This window comes from Rhinoderma darwinii, chromosome 3, assembly GCF_050947455.1.
Source record: "Rhinoderma darwinii isolate aRhiDar2 chromosome 3, aRhiDar2.hap1, whole genome shotgun sequence".
NCBI lineage: Eukaryota > Metazoa > Chordata > Amphibia > Anura > Rhinodermatidae > Rhinoderma > Rhinoderma darwinii.
Genome location: NC_134689.1, coordinates 415,871,978 through 415,886,018, shown reverse-complemented (window position 1 = coordinate 415,886,018; position 14,041 = coordinate 415,871,978). Strand labels below are relative to the sequence as shown.

The 14,041-nt window shown below is 42.9% G+C and overlaps 4 non-coding genes across 4 annotated transcripts; all 4 read right to left on the bottom strand.

Annotated features, from left to right (window-relative positions):
- Positions 1 to 218: 218 nt before the first annotated feature.
- TRNAD-GUC (transfer RNA aspartic acid (anticodon GUC)) lies at positions 219 to 290 on the bottom strand. Its single transcript has one exon. It is a non-coding gene; the product is annotated as a tRNA-Asp (tRNA).
- A 1,082-nt stretch (positions 291 to 1,372) lies between these two features.
- On the bottom strand, positions 1,373 to 1,444 carry TRNAD-GUC (transfer RNA aspartic acid (anticodon GUC)). The gene has a single exon. It is a non-coding gene; the product is annotated as a tRNA-Asp (tRNA).
- Positions 1,445 to 2,511: 1,067 nt separating this feature from the next.
- Positions 2,512 to 2,583, bottom strand: TRNAD-GUC (transfer RNA aspartic acid (anticodon GUC)). The gene has a single exon. It is a non-coding gene; the product is annotated as a tRNA-Asp (tRNA).
- A 1,067-nt stretch (positions 2,584 to 3,650) lies between these two features.
- On the bottom strand, positions 3,651 to 3,722 carry TRNAD-GUC (transfer RNA aspartic acid (anticodon GUC)). The gene has a single exon. It is a non-coding gene; the product is annotated as a tRNA-Asp (tRNA).
- Between the last annotated feature and the right edge of the window lie 10,319 nt (positions 3,723 to 14,041).

The window sequence follows — 14,041 nt, the reverse complement described above, 5'->3', positions numbered from 1 at the left end:
CTAGCTGTTCTAGCTGTGACAGAGCCTGAGATATAGCCAGTTGAATACAGAATTGGGAATGAAAGCTGTATACTATAAGATCACACTGTGTTGCTGGACAGGGAAGGGTGCAGAAGCTGATTGGACAGCGTCATACAGAAAACATTACACCGCCCAAAGTGAAAAGAAAGAGTCTTGTTTTATAATTCTGGTTATTGATGTGTCTAAAAGTGACAATTCTCCCCGTCGGGGAATCGAACCCCGGTCTCCCGCGTGACAGGCGGGGATACTCTCCACTATACTAACGAGGACCTGCTGATACCACGGCTGTGTGAGTTGCGTGGAGCAGGCCTAGCAGCGGCGCATGTGTGGCCTGAGTGCATTGTGTAAATGGCATATATGTGGAATGGGTCTGTATGGCGTGTCCGATGCCGAGAGTGGTCTTTGTTTTGGTAACTATGCTATGCCCCCACATCCCTGTGCTCGTTATTCACTATTAATCTGACACCACTGAGACCATTCAACAACTCTAATACAGATTAGTGTGCCCCCCTATGATAGGAAAATGAATAAATATGGCAATGACATATTGTCTTCTCTTTATGTGGTAATAACTTTGGAATTCTTTTATTTATCCAAGCATTCTGAGATTGTTTTCTTGTGACACATTGTACTTTATGTAAGTGGTAAAATGTGGTCGATACAATCCGAATCGTAGAGAAAATTGTAGAGAAAATTAGCATTTTTCTAAATGTATCTGCTTGTAAGACAGATAATAATCCTGGTACTGCAATTTCATCCTATTTAAAGAGGCTCTGTCACTTGTACTTCCCTATCTCCTAGCTAATTTGATAGGCGCTGTCACACTGATAATACTAGTGAAAATTGTGTCCCAAAACGTTTATTATTTCAAAAGTTATGAGCTTTTTTCTAAATATGTAAATGAGGATTTATAAGACAACTGGGAGGTAACAGCAGCGATTCTCCTGAGGTGGGGCTTCCTCCCAGCCTCTGACTCTGTCCTATCAGCAGGATGCTGTTTCACAGCATTAGGAGACAGTCTAGAGGGAAGGGGGATCCATTCAAACAGCCATATCTCGGGCTGTGGACGACCTAGAACCACGGTTCTGGTGGCATATGAAAGGGGAGATTCCAATCTTTCATATGACAGTAGAATCACAGTTCTAGCTGTGACAGAGCCTGAGATATAGCCAGTTGAATACAGAATTGGGAATGAAAGCTGTATACTATAAGATCACACTGTGTTGCTGGACAGGGAAGGGTGCAGAAGCTGATTGGACAGCGTCATACAGAAAACATTACACCGCCCAAAGTGAAAAGAAAGAGTCTTGTTTTATAATTCTGGTTATTGATGTGTCTAAAAGTGACAATTCTCCCCGTCGGGGAATCGAACCCCGGTCTCCCGCGTGACAGGCGGGGATACTCTCCACTATACTAACGAGGACCTGCTGATACCACGGCTGTGTGAGTTGCGTGGAGCAGGCCTAGCAGCGGCGCATGTGTGGCCTGAGTGCATTGTGTAAATGGCATATATGTGGAATGGGTCTGTATGGCGTGTCCGATGCCGAGAGTGGTCTTTGTTTTGGTAACTATGCTATGCCCCCACATCCCTGTGCTCGTTATTCACTATTAATCTGACACCACTGAGACCATTCAACAACTCTAATACAGATTAGTGTGCCCCCCTATGATAGGAAAATGAATAAATATGGCAATGACATATTGTCTTCTCTTTATGTGGTAATAACTTTGGAATTCTTTTATTTATCCAAGCATTCTGAGATTGTTTTCTTGTGACACATTGTACTTTATGTAAGTGGTAAAATGTGGTCGATACAATCCGAATCGTAGAGAAAATTGTAGAGAAAATTAGCATTTTTCTAAATGTATCTGCTTGTAAGACAGATAATAATCCTGGTACTGCAATTTCGTCCTATTTAAAGAGGCTCTGTCACTTGTACTTCCCTATCTCCTAGCTAATTTGATAGGCGCTGTCACACTGATAATACTAGTGAAAATTGTGTCCCAAAACGTTTATTATTTCAAAAGTTATGAGCTTTTTTCTAAATATGTAAATGAGGATTTATAAGACAACTGGGAGGTAACAGCAGCGATTCTCCTGAGGTGGGGCTTCCTCCCAGCCTCTGACTCTGTCCTATCAGCAGGATGCTGTTTCACAGCATTAGGAGACAGTCTAGAGGGAAGGGGGATCCATTCAAACAGCCATATCTCGGGCTGTGGACGACCTAGAACCACGGTTCTGGTGGCATATGAAAGGGGAGATTCCAATCTTCTAGCTGTTCTAGCTGTGACAGAGCCTGAGATATAGCCAGTTGAATACAGAATTGGGAATGAAAGCTGTATACTATAAGATCACACTGTGTTGCTGGACAGGGAAGGGTGCAGAAGCTGATTGGACAGCGTCATACAGAAAACATTACACCGCCCAAAGTGAAAAGAAAGAGTCTTGTTTTATAATTCTGGTTATTGATGTGTCTAAAAGTGACAATTCTCCCCGTCGGGGAATCGAACCCCGGTCTCCCGCGTGACAGGCGGGGATACTCTCCACTATACTAACGAGGACCTGCTGATACCACGGCTGTGTGAGTTGCGTGGAGCAGGCCTAGCAGCGGCGCATGTGTGGCCTGAGTGCATTGTGTAAATGGCATATATGTGGAATGGGTCTGTATGGCGTGTCCGATGCCGAGAGTGGTCTTTGTTTTGGTAACTATGCTATGCCCCCACATCCCTGTGCTCGTTATTCACTATTAATCTGACACCACTGAGACCATTCAACAACTCTAATACAGATTAGTGTGCCCCCCTATGATAGGAAAATGAATAAATATGGCAATGACATATTGTCTTCTCTTTATGTGGTAATAACTTTGGAATTCTTTTATTTATCCAAGCATTCTGAGATTGTTTTCTTGTGACACATTGTACTTTATGTAAGTGGTAAAATGTGGTCGATACAATCCGAATCGTAGAGAAAATTGTAGAGAAAATTAGCATTTTTCTAAATGTATCTGCTTGTAAGACAGATAATAATCCTGGTACTGCAATTTCGTCCTATTTAAAGAGGCTCTGTCACTTGTACTTCCCTATCTCCTAGCTAATTTGATAGGCGCTGTCACACTGATAATACTAGTGAAAATTGTGTCCCAAAACGTTTATTATTTCAAAAGTTATGAGCTTTTTTCTAAATATGTAAATGAGGATTTATAAGACAACTGGGAGGTAACAGCAGCGATTCTCCTGAGGTGGGGCTTCCTCCCAGCCTCTGACTCTGTCCTATCAGCAGGATGCTGTTTCACAGCATTAGGAGACAGTCTAGAGGGAAGGGGGATCCATTCAAACAGCCATATCTCGGGCTGTGGACGACCTAGAACCACGGTTCTGGTGGCATATGAAAGGGGAGATTCCAATCTTCTAGCTGTTCTAGCTGTGACAGAGCCTGAGATATAGCCAGTTGAATACAGAATTGGGAATGAAAGCTGTATACTATAAGATCACACTGTGTTGCTGGACAGGGAAGGGTGCAGAAGCTGATTGGACAGCGTCATACAGAAAACATTACACCGCCCAAAGTGAAAAGAAAGAGTCTTGTTTTATAATTCTGGTTATTGATGTGTCTAAAAGTGACAATTCTCCCCGTCGGGGAATCGAACCCCGGTCTCCCGCGTGACAGGCGGGGATACTCTCCACTATACTAACGAGGACCTGCTGATACCATGGCTGTGTGAGTTGCGTGGAGCAGGCCTAGCAGCGGCGCATGTGTGGCCTGAGTGCATTGTGTAAATGGCATATATGTGGAATGGGTCTGTATGGCGTGTCCGATGCCGAGAGTGGTCTTTGTTTTGGTAACTATGCTATGCCCCCACATCCCTGTGCTCGTTATTCACTATTAATCTGACACCACTGAGACCATTCAACAACTCTAATACAGATTAGTGTGCCCCCCTATGATAGGAAAATGAATAAATATGGCAATGACATATTGTCTTCTCTTTATGTGGTAATAACTTTGGAATTCTTTTATTTATCCAAGCATTCTGAGATTGTTTTCTTGTGACACATTGTACTTTATGTAAGTGGTAAAATGTGGTCGATACAATCCGAATCGTAGAGAAAATTGTAGAGAAAATTAGCATTTTTCTAAATGTATCTGCTTGTAAGACAGATAATAATCCTGGTACTGCAATTTCGTCCTATTTAAAGAGGCTCTGTCACTTGTACTTCCCTATCTCCTAGCTAATTTGATAGGCGCTGTCACACTGATAATACTAGTGAAAATTGTGTCCCAAAACGTTTATTATTTCAAAAGTTATGAGCTTTTTTCTAAATATGTAAATGAGGATTTATAAGACAACTGGGAGGTAACAGCAGCGATTCTCCTGAGGTGGGGCTTCCTCCCAGCCTCTGACTCTGTCCTATCAGCAGGATGCTGTTTCACAGCATTAGGAGACAGTCTAGAGGGAAGGGGGATCCATTCAAACAGCCATATCTCGGGCTGTGGACGACCTAGAACCACGGTTCTGGTGGCATATGAAAGGGGAGATTCCAATCTTCTAGCTGTTCTAGCTGTGACAGAGCCTGAGATATAGCCAGTTGAATACAGAATTGGGAATGAAAGCTGTATACTATAAGATCACACTGTGTTGCTGGACAGGGAAGGGTGCAGAAGCTGATTGGACAGCGTCATACAGAAAACATTACACCGCCCAAAGTGAAAAGAAAGAGTCTTGTTTTATAATTCTGGTTATTGATGTGTCTAAAAGTGACAATTCTCCCCGTCGGGGAATCAAACCCCGGTCTCCCGCATGACAGGCCGGGATACTCTCCACTATACTAACCAGTACCTGCTGATACCACGGCTGTGTGAGTTGCGTGGAGCAGGCCTAGCGGCGGCGCATGTGTGGCCTGAGTGCATTGTGTAAATGGCATATATGTGGAATGGGTCTGTATGGCGTGTCCGATGCCGAGAGTGGTCTTTGTTTTGGTAACTATGCTATGCCCCCACATCCCTGTGCTCGTTATTCACTATTAATCTGACACCACTGAGACCATTCAACAACTCTAATACAGATTAGTGTGCCCCCCTATGATAGGAAAATGAATAAATATGGCAATGACATATTGTCTTCTCTTTATGTGGTAATAACTTTGGAATTCTTTTATTTATCCAAGCATTCTGAGATTGTTTTCTTGTGACACATTGTACTTTATGTAAGTGGTAAAATGTGGTCGATACAATCCGAATCGTAGAGAAAATTGTAGAGAAAATTAGCATTTTTCTAAATGTATCTGCTTGTAAGACAGATAATAATCCTGGTACTGCAATTTCGTCCTATTTAAAGAGGCTCTGTCACTTGTACTTCCCTATCTCCTAGCTAATTTGATAGGCGCTGTCACACTGATAATACTAGTGAAAATTGTGTCCCAAAACGTTTATTATTTCAAAAGTTATGAGCTTTTTTCTAAATATGTAAATGAGGATTTATAAGACAACTGGGAGGTAACAGCAGCGATTCTCCTGAGGTGGGGCTTCCTCCCAGCCTCTGACTCTGTCCTATCAGCAGGATGCTGTTTCACAGCATTAGGAGACAGTCTAGAGGGAAGGGGGATCCATTCAAACAGCCATATCTCGGGCTGTGGGCGACCTAGAACCGCGGTTCTGGTGGCATATGAAAGGGGAGATTCCAATCTTTCATATGACAGTAGAATCACAGTTCTAGCTGTGACAGAGCCTGAGATATAGCCAGTTGAATACAGAATTGGGAATGAAAGCTGTATACTATAAGATCACACTGTGTTGCTGGACAGGGAAGGGTGCAGAAGCTGATTGGACAGCGTCATACAGAAAACATTACACCGCCCAAAGTGAAAAGATAGAGTCTTGTTTTATAATTCTGGTTATTGATGTGTCTAAAAGTGACAATTCTCCCCGTCGCGGAATCGAACCCCGGTCTCCCGCGTGACAGGCGGGGATACTCTCCACTATACTAACGAGGACCTGCTGATACCACGGCTGTGTGAGTTGCGTGGAGCAGGCCTAGCAGCGGCGCATGTGTGGCCTGAGTGCATTGTGTAAATGGCATATATGTGGAATGGGTCTGTATGGCGTGTCCGATGCCGAGAGTGGTCTTTGTTTTGGTAACTATGCTATGCCCCCACATCCCTGTGCTCGTTATTCACTATTAATCTGACACCACTGAGACCATTCAACAACTCTAATACAGATTAGTGTGCCCCCCTATGATAGGAAAATGAATAAATATGGCAATGACATATTGTCTTCTCTTTATGTGGTAATAACTTTGGAATTCTTTTATTTATCCAAGCATTCTGAGATTGTTTTCTTGTGACACATTGTACTTTATGTAAGTGGTAAAATGTGGTCGATACAATCCGAATCGTAGAGAAAATTGTAGAGAAAATTAGCATTTTTCTAAATGTATCTGCTTGTAAGACAGATAATAATCCTGGTACTGCAATTTCGTCCTATTTAAAGAGGCTCTGTCACTTGTACTTCCCTATCTCCTAGCTAATTTGATAGGCGCTGTCACACTGATAATACTAGTGAAAATTGTGTCCCAAAACGTTTATTATTTCAAAAGTTATGAGCTTTTTTCTAAATATGTAAATGAGGATTTATAAGACAACTGGGAGGTAACAGCAGCGATTCTCCTGAGGTAGGGCTTCCTCCCAGCCTCTGACTCTGTCCTATCAGCAGGATGCTGTTTCACAGCATTAGGAGACAGTCTAGAGGGAAGGGGGATCCATTCAAACAGCCATATCTCGGGCTGTGGACGACCTAGAACCACGGTTCTGGTGGCATATGAAAGGGGAGATTCCAATCTTTCATATGACAGTAGAATCACAGTTCTAGCTGTGACAGAGCCTGAGATATAGCCAGTTGAATACAGAATTGGGAATGAAAGCTGTATACTATAAGATCACACTGTGTTGCTGGACAGGGAAGGGTGCAGAAGCTGATTGGACAGCGTCATACAGAAAACATTACACCGCCCAAAGTGAAAAGATAGAGTCTTGTTTTATAATTCTGGTTATTGATGTGTCTAAAAGTGACAATTCTCCCCGTCGCGGAATCGAACCCCGGTCTCCCGCGTGACAGGCGGGGATACTCTCCACTATACTAACGAGGACCTGCTGATACCACGGCTGTGTGAGTTGCGTGGAGCAGGCCTAGCAGCGGCGCATGTGTGGCCTGAGTGCATTGTGTAAATGGCATATATGTGGAATGGGTCTGTATGGCGTGTCCGATGCCGAGAGTGGTCTTTGTTTTGGTAACTATGCTATGCCCCCACATCCCTGTGCTCGTTATTCACTATTAATCTGACACCACTGAGACCATTCAACAACTCTAATACAGATTAGTGTGCCCCCCTATGATAGGAAAATGAATAAATATGGCAATGACATATTGTCTTCTCTTTATGTGGTAATAACTTTGGAATTCTTTTATTTATCCAAGCATTCTGAGATTGTTTTCTTGTGACACATTGTACTTTATGTAAGTGGTAAAATGTGGTCGATACAATCCGAATCGTAGAGAAAATTGTAGAGAAAATTAGCATTTTTCTAAATGTATCTGCTTGTAAGACAGATAATAATCCTGGTACTGCAATTTCGTCCTATTTAAAGAGGCTCTGTCACTTGTACTTCCCTATCTCCTAGCTAATTTGATAGGCGCTGTCACACTGATAATACTAGTGAAAATTGTGTCCCAAAACGTTTATTATTTCAAAAGTTATGAGCTTTTTTCTAAATATGTAAATGAGGATTTATAAGACAACTGGGAGGTAACAGCAGCGATTCTCCTGAGGTAGGGCTTCCTCCCAGCCTCTGACTCTGTCCTATCAGCAGGATGCTGTTTCACAGCATTAGGAGACAGTCTAGAGGGAAGGGGGATCCATTCAAACAGCCATATCTCGGGCTGTGGACGACCTAGAACCACGGTTCTGGTGGCATATGAAAGGGGAGATTCCAATCTTTCATATGACAGTAGAATCACAGTTCTAGCTGTGACAGAGCCTGAGATATAGCCAGTTGAATACAGAATTGGGAATGAAAGCTGTATACTATAAGATCACACTGTGTTGCTGGACAGGGAAGGGTGCAGAAGCTGATTGGACAGCGTCATACAGAAAACATTACACCGCCCAAAGTGAAAAGATAGAGTCTTGTTTTATAATTCTGGTTATTGATGTGTCTAAAAGTGACAATTCTCCCCGTCGCGGAATCGAACCCCGGTCTCCCGCGTGACAGGCGGGGATACTCTCCACTATACTAACGAGGACCTGCTGATACCACGGCTGTGTGAGTTGCGTGGAGCAGGCCTAGCAGCGGCGCATGTGTGGCCTGAGTGCATTGTGTAAATGGCATATATGTGGAATGGGTCTGTATGGCGTGTCCGATGCCGAGAGTGGTCTTTGTTTTGGTAACTATGCTATGCCCCCACATCCCTGTGCTCGTTATTCACTATTAATCTGACACCACTGAGACCATTCAACAACTCTAATACAGATTAGTGTGCCCCCCTATGATAGGAAAATGAATAAATATGGCAATGACATATTGTCTTCTCTTTATGTGGTAATAACTTTGGAATTCTTTTATTTATCCAAGCATTCTGAGATTGTTTTCTTGTGACACATTGTACTTTATGTAAGTGGTAAAATGTGGTCGATACAATCCGAATCGTAGAGAAAATTGTAGAGAAAATTAGCATTTTTCTAAATGTATCTGCTTGTAAGACAGATAATAATCCTGGTACTGCAATTTCGTCCTATTTAAAGAGGCTCTGTCACTTGTACTTCCCTATCTCCTAGCTAATTTGATAGGCGCTGTCACACTGATAATACTAGTGAAAATTGTGTCCCAAAACGTTTATTATTTCAAAAGTTATGAGCTTTTTTCTAAATATGTAAATGAGGATTTATAAGACAACTGGGAGGTAACAGCAGCGATTCTCCTGAGGTAGGGCTTCCTCCCAGCCTCTGACTCTGTCCTATCAGCAGGATGCTGTTTCACAGCATTAGGAGACAGTCTAGAGGGAAGGGGGATCCATTCAAACAGCCATATCTCGGGCTGTGGACGACCTAGAACCACGGTTCTGGTGGCATATGAAAGGGGAGATTCCAATCTTTCATATGACAGTAGAATCACAGTTCTAGCTGTGACAGAGCCTGAGATATAGCCAGTTGAATACAGAATTGGGAATGAAAGCTGTATACTATAAGATCACACTGTGTTGCTGGACAGGGAAGGGTGCAGAAGCTGATTGGACAGCGTCATACAGAAAACATTACACCGCCCAAAGTGAAAAGAAAGAGTCTTGTTTAATAATTCTGGTTATTGATGTGTCTAAAAGTGACAATTCTCCCCGTCGCGGAATCGAACCCCGGTCTCCCGCGTGACAGGCGGGGATACTCTCCACTATACTAACGAGGACCTGCTGATACCACGGCTGTGTGAGTTGCGTGGAGCAGGCCTAGCAGCGGCGCATGTGTGGCCTGAGTGCATTGTGTAAATGGCATATATGTGGAATGGGTCTGTATGGCGTGTCCGATGCCGAGAGTGGTCTTTGTTTTGGTAACTATGCTATGCCCCCACATCCCTGTGCTCGTTATTCACTATTAATCTGACACCACTGAGACCATTCAACAACTCTAATACAGATTAGTGTGCCCCCCTATGATAGGAAAATGAATAAATATGGCAATGACATATTGTCTTCTCTTTATGTGGTAATAACTTTGGAATTCTTTTATTTATCCAAGCATTCTGAGATTGTTTTCTTGTGACACATTGTACTTTATGTAAGTGGTAAAATGTGGTCGATACAATCCGAATCGTAGAGAAAATTGTAGAGAAAATTAGCATTTTTCTAAATGTATCTGCTTGTAAGACAGATAATAATCCTGGTACTGCAATTTCGTCCTATTTAAAGAGGCTCTGTCACTTGTACTTCCCTATCTCCTAGCTAATTTGATAGGTGCTGTCACACTGATAATACTAGTGAAAATTGTGTCCCAAAACGTTTATTATTTCAAAAGTTATGAGCTTTTTTCTAAATATGTAAATGAGGATTTATAAGACAACTGGGAGGTAACAGCAGCGATTCTCCTGAGGTGGGGCTTCCTCCCAGCCTCTGACTCTGTCCTATCAGCAGGATGCTGTTTCACAGCATTAGGAGACAGTCTAGAGGGAAGGGGGATCCATTCAAACAGCCATATCTCGGGCTGTGGGCGACCTAGAACCGCGGTTCTGGTGGCATATGAAAGGGGAGATTCCAATCTTTCATATGACAGTAGAATCACAGTTCTAGCTGTGACAGAGCCTGAGATATAGCCAGTTGAATACAGAATTGGGAATGAAAGCTGTATACTATAAGATCACACTGTGTTGCTGGACAGGGAAGGGTGCAGAAGCTGATTGGACAGCGTCATACAGAAAACATTACACCGCCCAAAGTGAAAAGAAAGAGTCTTGTTTAATAATTCTGGTTATTGATGTGTCTAAAAGTGACAATTCTCCCCGTCGCGGAATCGAACCCCGGTCTCCCGCGTGACAGGCGGGGATACTCTCCACTATACTAACGAGGACCTGCTGATACCACGGCTGTGTGAGTTGCGTGGAGCAGGCCTAGCAGCGGCGCATGTGTGGCCTGAGTGCATTGTGTAAATGGCATATATGTGGAATGGGTCTGTATGGCGTGTCCGATGCCGAGAGTGGTCTTTGTTTTGGTAACTATGCTATGCCCCCACATCCCTGTGCTCGTTATTCACTATTAATCTGACACCACTGAGACCATTCAACAACTCTAATACAGATTAGTGTGCCCCCCTATGATAGGAAAATGAATAAATATGGCAATGACATATTGTCTTCTCTTTATGTGGTAATAACTTTGGAATTCTTTTATTTATCCAAGCATTCTGAGATTGTTTTCTTGTGACACATTGTACTTTATGTAAGTGGTAAAATGTGGTCGATACAATCCGAATCGTAGAGAAAATTGTAGAGAAAATTAGCATTTTTCTAAATGTATCTGCTTGTAAGACAGATAATAATCCTGGTACTGCAATTTCGTCCTATTTAAAGAGGCTCTGTCACTTGTACTTCCCTATCTCCTAGCTAATTTGATAGGCGCTGTCACACTGATAATACTAGTGAAAATTGTGTCCCAAAACGTTTATTATTTCAAAAGTTATGAGCTTTTTTCTAAATATGTAAATGAGGATTTATAAGACAACTGGGAGGTAACAGCAGCGATTCTCCTGAGGTGGGGCTTCCTCCCAGCCTCTGACTCTGTCCTATCAGCAGGATGCTGTTTCACAGCATTAGGAGACAGTCTAGAGGGAAGGGGGATCCATTCAAACAGCCATATCTCGGGCTGTGGGCGACCTAGAACCGCGGTTCTGGTGGCATATGAAAGGGGAGATTCCAATCTTTCATATGACAGTAGAATCACAGTTCTAGCTGTGACAGAGCCTGAGATATAGCCAGTTGAATACAGAATTGGGAATGAAAGCTGTATACTATAAGATCACACTGTGTTGCTGGACAGGGAAGGGTGCAGAAGCTGATTGGACAGCGTCATACAGAAAACATTACACCGCCCAAAGTGAAAAGAAAGAGTCTTGTTTAATAATTCTGGTTATTGATGTGTCTAAAAGTGACAATTCTCCCCGTCGCGGAATCGAACCCCGGTCTCCCGCGTGACAGGCGGGGATACTCTCCACTATACTAACGAGGACCTGCTGATACCACGGCTGTGTGAGTTGCGTGGAGCAGGCCTAGCAGCGGCGCATGTGTGGCCTGAGTGCATTGTGTAAATGGCATATATGTGGAATGGGTCTGTATGGCGTGTCCGATGCCGAGAGTGGTCTTTGTTTTGGTAACTATGCTATGCCCCCACATCCCTGTGCTCGTTATTCACTATTAATCTGACACCACTGAGACCATTCAACAACTCTAATACAGATTAGTGTGCCCCCCTATGATAGGAAAATGAATAAATATGGCAATGACATATTGTCTTCTCTTTATGTGGTAATAACTTTGGAATTCTTTTATTTATCCAAGCATTCTGAGATTGTTTTCTTGTGACACATTGTACTTTATGTAAGTGGTAAAATGTGGTCGATACAATCCGAATCGTAGAGAAAATTGTAGAGAAAATTAGCATTTTTCTAAATGTATCTGCTTGTAAGACAGATAATAATCCTGGTACTGCAATTTCGTCCTATTTAAAGAGGCTCTGTCACTTGTACTTCCCTATCTCCTAGCTAATTTGATAGGCGCTGTCACACTGATAATACTAGTGAAAATTGTGTCCCAAAACGTTTATTATTTCAAAAGTTATGAGCTTTTTTCTAAATATGTAAATGAGGATTTATAAGACAACTGGGAGGTAACAGCAGCGATTCTCCTGAGGTAGGGCTTCCTCCCAGCCTCTGACTCTGTCCTATCAGCAGGATGCTGTTTCACAGCATTAGGAGACAGTCTAGAGGGAAGGGGGATCCATTCAAACAGCCATATCTCGGGCTGTGGACGACCTAGAACCACGGTTCTGGTGGCATATGAAAGGGGAGATTCCAATCTTTCATATGACAGTAGAATCACAGTTCTAGCTGTGACAGAGCCTGAGATATAGCCAGTTGAATACAGAATTGGGAATGAAAGCTGTATACTATAAGATCACACTGTGTTGCTGGACAGGGAAGGGTGCAGAAGCTGATTGGACAGCGTCATACAGAAAACATTACACCGCCCAAAGTGAAAAGAAAGAGTCTTGTTTAATAATTCTGGTTATTGATGTGTCTAAAAGTGACAATTCTCCCCGTCGCGGAATCGAACCCCGGTCTCCCGCGTGACAGGCGGGGATACTCTCCACTATACTAACGAGGACCTGCTGATACCACGGCTGTGTGAGTTGCGTGGAGCAGGCCTAGCAGCGGCGCATGTGTGGCCTGAGTGCATTGTGTAAATGGCATATATGTGGAATGGGTCTGTATGGCGTGTCCGATGCCGAGAGTGGTCTTTGTTTTGGTAACTATGCTATGCCCCCACATCCCTGTGCTCGTTATTCACTATTAATCTGACACCACTGAGACCATTCAACAACTCTAATACAGATTAGTGTGCCCCCCTATGATAGGAAAATGAATAAATATGGCAATGACATATTGTCTTCTCTTTATGTGGTAATAACTTTGGAATTCTTTTATTTATCCAAGCATTCTGAGATTGTTTTCTTGTGACACATTGCACTTTATGTAAGTGGTAAAATGTGGTCGATACAATCCGAATCGTAGAGAAAATTGTAGAGAAAATTAGCATTTTTCTAAATGTATCTGCTTGTAAGACAGATAATAATCCTGGTACTGCAATTTCGTCCTATTTAAAGAGGCTCTGTCACTTGTACTTCCCTATCTCCTAGCTAATTTGATAGGCGCTGTCACACTGATAATACTAGTGAAAATTGTGTCCCAAAACGTTTATTATTTCAAAAGTTATGAGCTTTTTTCTAAATATGTAAATGAGGATTTATAAGACAACTGGGAGGTAACAGCAGCGATTCTCCTGAGGTGGGGCTTCCTCCCAGCCTCTGACTCTGTCCTATCAGCAGGATGCTGTTTCACAGCATTAGGAGACAGTCTAGAGGGAAGGGGGATCCATTCAAACAGCCATATCTCGGGCTGTGGGCGACCTAGAACCGCGGTTCTGGTGGCATATGAAAGGGGAGATTCCAATCTTTCATATGACAGTAGAATCACAGTTCTAGCTGTGACAGAGCCTGAGATATAGCCAGTTGAATACAGAATTGGGAATGAAAGCTGTATACTATAAGATCACACTGTGTTGCTGGACAGGGAAGGGTGCAGAAGCTGATTGGACAGCGTCATACAGAAAACATTACACCGCCCAAAGTGAAAAGAAAGAGTCTTGTTTTATAATTCTGGTTATTGATGTGTCTAAAAGTGACAATTCTCCCCGTCGCGGAATCGAA